The following is a 13,282-nucleotide window of genomic DNA, read 5'->3' on the forward strand; positions in this document are numbered from 1 at the left end:
ACCAAAATAAATATTTCCTATATAAACTATAAAAACTACTGCAGTCTTCTCTCCCACACCCCCAGGTTACGGCCCTGAATCTATTAATTGTTAACTACTAATCAGTGAAGAATTGTTCTGTCTACTGCACCATTATATTCTCCCGTCTCTTCTGTCTCTCCCCTTTCATTTGACACCAAACTCGACTGATTTCCGTCTACTTTGAAAATCAATTGCTTTCTTTAATTAATCGTTAATTACTAATCAATAAAGATTAGGATCATTTAATCAATTACACCATCGTAATCTCCTGTCCATCCTTCTTTACTAGATACCAAACACGGCCATTATCTGTTAACTTCGAGAGTTGATTGTTTTTATAATTAATCATCAATCAACAAAATAAATTAAAAATCAGGCTAAGAGAATCGATGCTGGTATCCCTCTAGTTTCAGATAGATCGGCCAAGTATTAAGGCTTTAGAAAATCAGTACCTCGAAAATGATGAATTACTTAATAAATTAATAATTAATGGTCTGACACAACTTTCTGACGTTTTTTAAAAGTTTAAAGATTTAAAGGTTTAAAGGTCACTCATGAATGGCAGAGGCAAGGGACAGTGGCATTACTCTAGCAAGCAGGACAATGCCGTAGAATCTGATCATATACTGTATACATATTAGCTCCCAAGCACCTTCTCCACCCAAGATAGGACCAAGGAGGGCCAGGCAATGGCTCCTGATGACTCAGCTGGTAGACCTCTAGGCTCGCCCAATCTCCCCATCCTTTACTCACAAGGATGGTGAGGTTGCAGCAACCCAAGAAACTAACGATTCTCCAAGTCTGGCGATCACCAGTCAGGGACGTTACCACATCGGGCACCGCAAATCAATTTAATTGTTTTCATTCTTTAAATAATTAGTGAGATATAATTTTGAAAAACCCGCTCAGAGGATCAATAAATACTGACCTATAAAATGTACCTATCAAGTTTTAGGACGATTGGTTCACGAATGACGGAGGAATTGAAAAAAAAAAATAGTAAACACACCAAAAGATACAAGAAGAACAACATGAATAGCGACTGGAGAAGCCTTCAGCCTGTAGACATTATTTCTGAATTGAAATATTGGAAGTTTGTAGATACAGAGACAACTCTATCTGTCATTTTCCGTATGCTGTAAATACCTGTGCATGAGCACATACAAAATTCTCTCTCTCTCTCTCTCTCTCTCTCTCTCTCTCTCTCTCTTTATATATATATATATATATATACATATATATATATTTATATACAGTATATATACATATATATATGTATATATAAATGTGTGTATATATATATATATATATATATATATATACGTATATGTATATGTGGGTGTGTTATGCTCATGTATGTAAGTGTGTAATTGTGTGTGTTTATTTGTGAGAATACGCTCCCGTGAGTCGAGCAAGTGGGCAAACCTAGAGAGAGAGAGAGGAGAGAGAGAGAGAGAGAGAGAGAGAGAGACGTGTGGGAGGAAGAAAAGAGATATTTATCATTCAGATAGCTGTGCAATCCAGTTTGCACCGGACACATTTGTTACATATCTTATTTTTCCTTCTTTCTTTTTTTTACTTTCTTTTTTCTATTTTTTACTCACTCTCGTCTTATTTTGGCACCTGGGAAATCAGAGCTCAACTGCTTCTGGCTCCGATTTCTGACAGCATGGCGGCAGCCGATGCAGAAATGGGATATTTCTTCTTATTTTTTTTTTTATCCAGAAAAGATTATAATTTGAATTGTGTAGTTTATTTATTTCCTTTTCTTTCCTCACTGGGTATAAGTAAACAAATAAAGAAACAAACCGATTACAATACATGACCTCCTTGGCGGAGGTAATAAACTTTATTCCTGGTCTTTTTGATCTCGTCACTCTCCTCAGTTCTTTTTAACCTTAACCTGATTAAGACTCTGAAGTCTGTTCAGCCTTTCATAATATTTTCACAACCTGTCCATCAAAGCTCTCTCCCCTGCACCTGTACCTATCAAAGAGTTCCGCATAATTAAACAATGGAGGCCGGAAGACAAAAGCCTCCTTATTTAGAACTTCTGAGATCGTACAGGAAGTGAAATAAAACACAATTAAATGAGAGCTGTTTGCAGCTTTTAAATAATCACATCAAAAGGATATGATGAGTTATCGAGTTATCAAAGACCTTAGGCGTTTTCTAATAAATATTTAATATAGATATCGTCAATATGCAAGGTTATGAGATAGTTATCTATTTAGGTGTGATTAAACGATTTCGCAGAATATTCAGGTATAGCGTTGGCCATCGAAGTAAAGGTGCTTACCACAACCGTTGGAAAATATAATTACAACTACTGTATATACAATTTTCCTTTTTTATTTGCTTAATATTTTATGTTTACATTTATATATATATATATATATATGCATGCGTAAAAATCACAGGATAACGTGATGCTCAGATGCAGAAGAACCACAGGGAAAATGAAAATACGAAATATACGCTTAAGTCCTGACTAGTTTCATGATACTTCTTCAGAGGACTGATTTATTGAGAGAGGTTTCTTTACATTTTGTAGGGAAAGCAAACGTAAGAACATACATATAGAGATTTAGATAACAATGACACTCCCTTACCAGCTACCTGGGCTTGAGTCAGGTGTTGAGTAGGAGGAGTGCCCAAGCTCATTAGACACCTGCTAAAAAGGGTCATTTCTAGTGGCGGGTATATTCTTGTTTTTTTCTTTTTTGCTTTCAGTACAGTTTATTTATATGAAAACACGGTAGCCTTATCTATATTAATACATAAGCAAAACATACACAAACATATATATATATACACATACATATATACATATATATACACATACATATACATACATATACACATACATACATATACATATATACATTTATATATATACAACATTAACATAAACATATAATCATGTATATATCAATACTTATATCTAGTATAACACTATATAGTGCCAATATACTTATGCATACTATATAAAATAATTGTTTCCTTTAATGAATGGTAGCTTAGGTCTAAATATCAATTTCACAGCGACGTTAATTATTCACAATACATTCAATTCTACATTAAGTGGTCAATGTTTTTTTATATAGCTTACAAATCTCTTTACATATAAAGGCGTCGAGTTTATACATTCCATGACCAATATTCAAGTTGTTTTCAAAGGTTTCTTTTATGAAATTGGACTCTATGATGTTTCTTTCCACTAAGTTATTTGAATGAACCAATTTCTTTGCACCTGACCAATTAATAGGGTGATTCCTACGTTTGCTTTCCCTATAAAATGTAAAGAAACCTCTCTCAATAAATCAGTCCTCTCAAGAAGTATCACGAAACTAGTCAGGACTTAAGCGTATATTTCGTATTTTCATTTTCCATGTGGTTCTTCTGCATATATATATATATATATATATATGGTGCTAGGGCAATTCGTCCCTGGTGAATTTGTCGTTGCCCAATTCGTCCCGCTCCATTCATCGTTGCTCAATTTGTCCCCAAGTCAATTCGTCGTTGGGCAATTTGTCCCCAAGTTAAAAGACACTAGGTTGTTTAACTGTTTTATTTATAATTTTCCTGTTTTTGACAGTTGGAAACAAAAGGTTTTTACTTAGAGTTACTTCTAAAGAATCCACCCATCCAGCAACATGGCTACCTGCAAGATTTTAATTTCAGAGAAAGGAAAAACAAAATGGTTGATGAAGAGAATTATATATATACTAAGAATAAGGAGAGTGCAGATAGACTGAAGATCTACGGGTGGTGTGAAAATCATGCATGCAAGGCAAGACTTCATACTGATGAAAACTATATAGAGACTAAGAAGATTGGTATTCACAATCACGCTCCAACAGCCGCAGAGGTAAATGTGAAGACTGTGGTCTCAAATATTAAAGTAAAGTCAATTTCATCTCGTGATGCACCTCGCTCAATAATTGCTGGTGAAGTTGAAAAGTTAAACGAATGGGCTTTATCACAAATTTCTTGGTTGGAACAACTCAGTAAGATTACTATCAGGCGTTGGAGGCAAGCAGATTTTAAGTATCCCCCAACCCCACAAACAAATGTTGGGTTCTCCATCCCAAGTGAATACTCTTGCTTAGACACTAATGAATTTTTTTTAAAACTATGCTAGTGGAATCGAAGATTCAAGCAGAATATTGATATTTGCAAGTGATGAAGCGCTGAGACATTTAAAAGTGTACAAGATTTGGGCGGCAGACGGAACATTTAAATGCTGTTCTAGTATATTTTTTCAATTATATATAGTGCACGTACAGATCGATAATTTAAATGTCCCACGATTATTTGCATTGCTTTCAAACAAAAGCCAAAACACCTATAATAGACTTTTTGCCAAAATAAATGAATTGCTGCAGGACGAAGGCCCAGATTGCATACTTATGGATTTTGAAAAAGCAGCGCATAATGGATTTCTTGAAACGTTTTCCTGCCTCAAATTTAGCATACTGCATGTTTCATTTAGGGCAAAATGTGTACAAGCATATAGTTCAAGAAGCAATGAAAAGCAGGTATCTCCAAGATGACAGTTTTAGCCTTAAAATGCGCAGTTTTGTTGCCCTTGCCTTATTACCGGTAGATGATGTTATCGATGGCTACGAGGAACTTGTAGATGATGATGATATGCCACAGTCGGTAGTTTCCTATTTTGAGAATAATGACATAGGACCCCTTAGAGGAAGAGGAGAAGGGAGACGACGTCTTGAACCACCATATCCATTAACTATTTGGAATGTTTGGGATAGATGCATGTCTGGGATTGCTAGAACTACAAATAATTTGGAAGCCTACCACAGCGCACTAAAAGACAGTGAATATGAGTCCTCCAAATATTTGGAAGCTCATAGATGTTTTGAAATGTGAGGAAAGGTTTGCTAATTCCAAACTGCAGAAAGTTATCCAAGGAGATGAGCCAATGCAAAAGTTAAATATAGACATGAATTTGCGTATAAAAAATGTCATGGATAGATATGATCCCAACCATAAAATTACCTTTCTGAAAACAATCGCACACAATCTTAAATTTTAGAAATTAAATGCTTAACCAATATTTTTAAATATTTTATTGTAACTTGTCTACTATTTTCATTATATATTATCTTGTACTATAAATTTGACTGAAAATAAACACTACACTTTTTTTTTGTATTTATATTATAACTTTCCCCTTTCCTAAAAAAGATGCAATATTAGAAGCTAAGTTTCTAAAAATTACTCTCAAACTAAAATTGTCGATAGACAATTCTTTTTTTAAGGAGCAAAGTTTTATAACATACTTTTGAACTAGAATTGTCATTAGACAATTTCTTTTTTATGGAAGCAAAAAGGGTCAAATATGTAAGAAAAAAAAAAAAAAAAAAAAAAAAAAAAAAAAAAAAAAAAAAAAAAAAAAAAAAGGAGTGTCAAGAATGCGAGAAGAAATCATTGACTCGACGATTTGCCCGACGACGAATTGACTTGGGGACAAATTGATCAACGATTAATTAAGCAACGACGAATTGAGCAACGACGAATTGCCGTCGACGAATTGACCGGACACCATATATATATATATATATATAAACCTCATATATATGTATATACATATACATATATGTATATATATACATATATATATATATATATATATATGTATGTATTTATATATAAATATATGAATATATGAATATGAATATAAATATGAAAATATATATATATATATATATATATAATATATATATATCTATATATATATATATATATATATATAAATATATATATATATATATATATATATATATTTAAAAATATATATATGTATGTATAAATATTTATATAGATATAAATAGCATATATATAATTAATAAATATACATATATATATATATATATATATTTATATACAAATATATATAACATATATATATATATATATATACATAAATACATATAAATACACACACATATATATATATATTGTATATATATATATATATATATATACGGGTGGGCGTGTGTATAAGATTATACATCTACAAATGTTTATATGCGAATATCCAGTATGTGACTACCTATAATACCAATCATGGATATTTGAAATCATATTTCAAACATATAGTTACGCACAAATTCAGTACTATTTTAAAGCATATAATTACTATGGACACAATGATAAAAAAAATTATTTGTATTCACAAAACGACAATTTTATAATCTCAAATATGCAAATGATCCCTCAATGTATACGTTTATTATTGCCATTATTCCTGGATATCCTTTTTTGTATTTAATAGTCATCTTCGACTTCTGGGTGATGATTTATATGGAAAGAATATGGTGATGTTTTCATACAATTATTAATCATGCTTTACATTAATGGGTAATGACTTTTCAAAGCATTAATTGGCATGCATTGATGCTCTTAATCGTGCCAAGTCAGTGAATAACTATTGTTCATTTGCTCTCATTCATTTTTATTTTCAATGAGCATAAAAAATATGTAAAATAGTATAACAGGGTAACTATTTAATCATTCAATTGCCTTTGTTACATACTAAATTAATATTTAGTCCTGCCATGCATATTCATTGCAACATTTATTATCATAAGATAATAATGTCAGGATCAACTTCTGAAGATTATGGGATCATCCAATTTTTACCGCTCTAATGCTAATGGCTTCCTACCTTTATGATTGAGAGAGGGTCAGCAATCCTTTAATATATATATATATATATATATATATATTATATATATATATATACACATATATATTTATAATATATATATATATATATATATATATATACACACACACACACATATATACACACGCAAAACAACAACAACAAAAACAGATGCAGCCGTTTCTAGTCCACTGCAGGACAAACGCCTCAGGCATGTTCTTAATCATGTCTTGGGTTTGAACTGGTAAACATGGTATATCATCTAATAATTATATGTACGTAAATTTGAATTAAGAATTATTTTGAAATATAAAAGTTAATTTCTCAGGAATGTAATGGATAAATGCCAATGAAATCACTCTGAACTTCTTATATTTCTATCATGTCACTGATTGACCTGGTACAGATTACACGAATTTTATTGTAATTTATGTAAACTATCTATATTTAACATAAACTAGATCTATGTTTCAATAAATCCTTGTTTCATTATGACGGTAAAAACAAAGTTGTCTCAACATTGTCCGGTATTTTCAAAAATTATTTTTGGAAATAATTTTTTAATCTTGGAATACATAATTATGGTTGTAAGTTTATTTCATAAAAAAAGATCCACAAAATGGTTAAAAATGAACTGTCGAAATAAGAAAAGAATTTGAATTAAGTTCGTGTTGGTTCCTAAAGTTTCTCCATAGGCCTATGGCTAAAATGTATAAAATTAAGCCTATCTCCATAGATTATAAAAAGTAAACCAATTCCCTAATAATTTAATACTGCACTTAGTTCAAAACCTTTAACTAGGTTGTTTACAAGCCTCATGCCGGTCTCTTTTTTCCAAAATCTAGTCGAGATAAACTGATTTTGGCAAGAGCTTTTTCTCACACACCGCCTTCATTTTCATGCAATCTTCAAACATTTGCAAAAGACTGCCATTTTCTCTCAACACCAGCCCTCGTAACTCGCACGCCATTCTTAACCCTTTTTTTTTTTTTTTTTTTTTTTTTTAAAAGATAAATCACTGCATCTTTATCAAAAGCACCTTGGAACTCATTTCTGTATTATTCTTCCCCTCTGCAGAAGGATTTAGAAAATGAGGATAACAGTAATTTGTCTTTAGTGAATGGAAAAGATAAAAGCCAGAGCGTCAGAAGTCAACAATAACTATTTTGCTCCATTTTGTTTTCATTGTTCTACAAATAATGAAAATTTTACCATGACCTTCAGTTTATTGTCTTTTTCAAAAGTCTTTTTTTCTCTTTTCAGTGTTTTTCCATTCATCTATTTGTTACATTTCTGTTCTATTGTATATTATTTGCTTCCTAATTTTATTTTTCCTTTTTTCACTTTGAGGAAAAGGATAGTGAAATATGATTTCCTTGCACACAACTTTGTTTACCAGTATCTTCAGATTGCTAATTTTTTCTTTTTTTTTTTTTTTTTTTTTTTTTTTTTTTGGTACAAGTATCTCTTCTCTTTATTATTACCTCACCAGTGTTTACCATTCATATATTTGTTACAATTCTATTCTAATGTATATCATTTGCTTTCTAAATTAATTTTATTTCCCATTTTCACTTTGACACAAACAATGGTGAAATATTATTTCCTTATACATGTCCTTGTTGAGTAGGCTTAATCCTTCGGCTCCATATCTTTAGATATCTGTTACTATTCAAGATATAAGGGTGGAAATTAATATTTACATCAATATGTGTTTTTTCCCATCGACTTTCATTGGTCGAATGATTTCGATCTGATGCTAATAAGGAAGGTTATATTGAGACACAAGCCGGGCCAAGCATGATTACAAAGATATGGAGGTTCCAGTTATTTCCTTGGAGAGAGAAAGAAAAAGAAAAAAAAAATCTTGCTCATATTCCACCACCAGTCAGTTTTAAATAGGTGTTTCTTTTCGTATATCATCAATGGTCTCCAGTGTACAGAAGGTAAATGTTGCTATGTTAAATGTTGGTAATGGGAGAAGAGATGAGTATGTTGATAATCATAAAGCAGATGCTGGCCATTGGTTTAGGAAAATGTGTACTTTTGTATGCTTTGTTATCAACGTAAAAAAAAATGGAAACTAAGAAAAGAATTTTTCATTTCATAATACAATAAATTCATATGCTCCATGAACTACCTCACTGGTATACAGGATTTGTACCTATCTACTTTACCTTAAGGTTTTTTTTTTCCTTTTTTTCCTGGTTCTACCACGCAGGGGAACTCTACTCTCCACAGTACCTACAAGATCAGTTCATCTACATTCTTAGGTATTTTGCATATCACATTGCATAACTGGAGTTTATTGTCAGATCCCCACTATCAATAATGTACTTACACTGCTAAAATTATGCCGTAAAAATGGTAAAAAACTTTGGTATAAATACTGCCAGGCATTTACCGTTTTAAAAACGGATATATTAATGTAAAGGAGTGATATTACAGTCACCAGATCTTAAAATATAATTACAAAGTATGGCGAAAATTACGGTCGCCTTTATTTTACTGAAATACGGCTGAGAACGATATATTTTTACGGAGTATTTCCGATTAAAATTACGGGTTTTTAACAGTGAATAGTCGTTTTTACATAACCAAAATCACGAATACTTATTTTCACGCTATTTATTTCCTTATTTCCTTTCCTCACTGGGCTATTTTTCCCTATTGGAACCCTTGGGCTTATAGCGTCTTGCTTTTCCAACTAGGGATGTAGCTTGGCTAATAATAATAATAATAATAATAATAATAATAATAATAATAATAATAATAATGTCTAGGCACATATTTTTAAATTCAAAATTCAATTATATAAAGAAAGACCCAGTACAATGTGCTATTTGAACTATCTTCTGTTAGTACTAGAAGTTAGCCTAAGAAGGTGTTGCGTTAGCAGTTCGGGTGAGGTATTTGAAAACTAGTTCGAATGAGCTAATACAGAATGAAGAGATAAGTGTTAAGGAAACTTATTCGCCTATTTCAGATATGAAAGCGGTACCTATTATTATTATTATTATTATTATTATTATTATTATTAGTAGTAGTAGTAGTAGTAGTAGTAGTAGTAGTAGTAGTAATATTTTTATTATTATTATTATCATTTATTGTTATTATTATTATTAAATATTATTATTACTATTATTATTATTAATTATTATTATTACTATTATTATTATTATTATCATTATCATTATTATTATTATTATTATTATTTTCATTATTACTGTTACTATTATTATTATTACTATTATTATTATCATTATTATTATTATTATTATTATTATTATTATCATTAATATCTAAGCTATAACCCTAGTTAGAAAAGCAGGATGCTATAAACCCCAAGGGCTCCAATAGGGTAAAATAGCCCAGTAAGCAAAGGAAACAAGGAAAAATAAAATATCTTAAGAACAGCAACAACACCAAAATAAATATTTCCTATATAAACTATAAAAACTACTGCAGTCTTCTCTCCCACACCCCCAGGTTACGGCCCTGAATCTATTAATTGTTAACTACTAATCAGTGAAGAATTGTTCTGTCTACTGCACCATTATATTCTCCCGTCTCTTCTGTCTCTCCCCTTTCATTTGACACCAAACTCGACTGATTTCCGTCTACTTTGAAAATCAATTGCTTTCTTTAATTAATCGTTAATTACTAATCAATAAAGATTAGGATCATTTAATCAATTACACCATCGTAATCTCCTGTCCATCCTTCTTTACTAGATACCAAACACGGCCATTATCTGTTAACTTCGAGAGTTGATTGTTTTTATAATTAATCATCAATCAACAAAATAAATTAAAAATCAGGCTAAGCGAATCGATGCTGGTATCCCTCTAGTTTCAGATAGATCGGCCAAGTATTAAGGCTTTAGAAAATCAGTACCTCGAAAATGATGAATTACTTAATAAATTAATAATTAATGGTCTGACACAACTTTCTGACGTTTTTTAAAAGTTTAAAGATTTAAAGGTTTAAAGGTCACTCATGAATGGCAGAGGCAAGGGACAGTGGCATTACTCTAGCAAGCAGGACAATGCCGTAGAATCTGATCATATACTGTATACATATTAGCTCCCAAGCACCTTCTCCACCCAAGATAGGACCAAGGAGGGCCAGGCAATGGCTCCTGAAGACTCAGCTGGTAGACCTCTAGGCTCCCCCAAACCCCCCATACTTTACTCACAAGGATGGTGAGGTTGCAGCGACCCAAGACACTAACGATTCTCCCAGTCTGGCGATCACCAGTCAGGGACGTTACCACATCGGGCACAACAAATTAATTTAATTGTTTTTCATTCTTTAATTAATTAGTGAGATATAATTATAGAAAAATCCGCTCAGAGGATCGATATATACTGACCTATAAAATGTACCTATCTAGTTTCATGACGATCAGTTCACGAATGACGGAGGAATTGAAAAAAAGAAAAAAAAGATAGTAAACACACCAAAAGATACAAGAAGAACATGAAGAGCGACTGGAGAAGCCTTCAGCCTGTAGACATTATTTCTGAATTGAAAAATGGGAAGATGGTAGATCCAGAGACAACTCTATCTGTCATTTTACTGTACATACCTGTGCATGAGCACATGCAACATTCTCTCACTCTCTCAGCATTTGAAAATATGTCAATATATATATATATATATATATATTTATATATATATATATATATATATATTGACATATATATATATATATATATATATTTATATATATATATATATATATATATATTGACGTATTTTCAAATGCTGAGAGAGTGAGAGAATGTTGCATGTGCTCATGCACAGGTATGTACAGTAAAATGACAGATAAAGTTGTCTCTGGATCTACCATCTTCCCATTTTTCAATTCAGAAATAATGTCTACAGGCTGAAGGCTTCTCCAGTCGCTCTTCATGTTCTTCTTGTATCTTTTGGTGTGTTTACTATCTTTTTTTTCTTTTTTTCAATTCCTCCGTCATTCGTGAACTGATCGTCATGAAACTAGATAGGTACATTTTATAGGTCAGTATATATCGATCCTCAGAGCGGATTTTTCTATAATTATATCTCACTAATTAATTAAAGAATGAAAAACAATTAAATATATATATGTATATATATTTATAAATGTGTATATATACATACATATAATATATTTATATATAAATATATATATATATATATATATATATATATATTTAGATAGATAGATAGACATATATAGATATTCATATAAACGTATATGTATATGTGGTTGTGTTATGCATATGTATATAAGTGTGTATTTATGTGTGTTTATTTGTGAGAATACGCTCCCGTGTGTCGAGCAAGTGTGGGCGAACATATTTCTATGAAGGAGAGAGAGAGAGAGAGAGAGAGAGAGAGAGAGAGAGAGAGAGACGTGTGGGAGGAAGAAAAGAGATATTTATCATTCAGATAGCTGTGCAATCCAGTTTGCCCCGGACACATTTGTCATCATAGCTTATTTTTCCTTCTATTTTTTCTTTTTTTTTCTTTTTTTTCTCACTCTCGTCTTATTTTGGCACCTGGGAAATCAGAGCTCAACTGCTTCTGGCTCCGATTTCTGACAGCATGGCGGCAGCCGATGCAGAAATGGGATAATTCTTCTTATTTTTTTTTATCTAGAAAAGAGTATAATTTGAATTGTGTAGTTTATTTATTTCATTTTCTTTTCTTACTGGGTATAAATAAATAAATAAATAAATAAACAAACAATTAAATAAACAAACCGACTAGAAAACATGACCTCCTTGGCGGAGGTAATAAACTTTATTCCTGGTCTTTTGATCTCGTCACTTTCCTCAGTTCTTTTTAACCTTGACCTGATTAGGACTCTGAAGTCTGATCAGCCTTTCATAATATTTTCACAACCTGTCCATCAAAGCTCTCTCCCCTGCACCTGTACCTATCAAAGAGTTCTATGCACCTGTACCTATCAAAGAGTTCCTCATAATTAAACAATGGAGGCCGGAAGACAAAAGCCTCCTTATTTAGAACTTCTGAGAACGTACAGGAAGTGAGATAAAACACAATTAAATGAGAGCTGTTTGCAGATTTTCCATAATCACATCAAAGGGCTACGATGAGTTATCGAGTTATCAAAGACCTTAGGCGTTTTCTAATAAATATTTAATATAGATATCGTCAATATGCAAGGTTATGAGATAGTTATCTATTTAGGTGTGATTAAACGATTTCGCAGAATATTTAGGTATAGTGTTGGCCATCGAAGTAAAGGTGCTTACCACAACCGTTGGAAAATATAATTACAACTACTGTATATACAATTTTCCTTTTTTGTTTGCTTAATATTCTATGTTTACATATATATATATATATATATATATATGCGTAAAAATCACAGGAAAACGTGATGCTCAGATGCAGAAGAACCACAGGGAAAATGAAAATAGAAATATACGCTTAAGTCCTGACTAGTTTCGTGATACTTCTTCAGAGGACTGATTTATTGAGAGAGGTTTCTTTACATTTTGTAGGGAAAGCAAACGTACGAACATACATATAGAGATTTAGAGAACA

The sequence above is a fragment of the Palaemon carinicauda genome, chromosome 18, assembly GCF_036898095.1.
Source record: "Palaemon carinicauda isolate YSFRI2023 chromosome 18, ASM3689809v2, whole genome shotgun sequence".
In the NCBI taxonomy this organism is placed as follows: domain Eukaryota; kingdom Metazoa; phylum Arthropoda; class Malacostraca; order Decapoda; family Palaemonidae; genus Palaemon; species Palaemon carinicauda.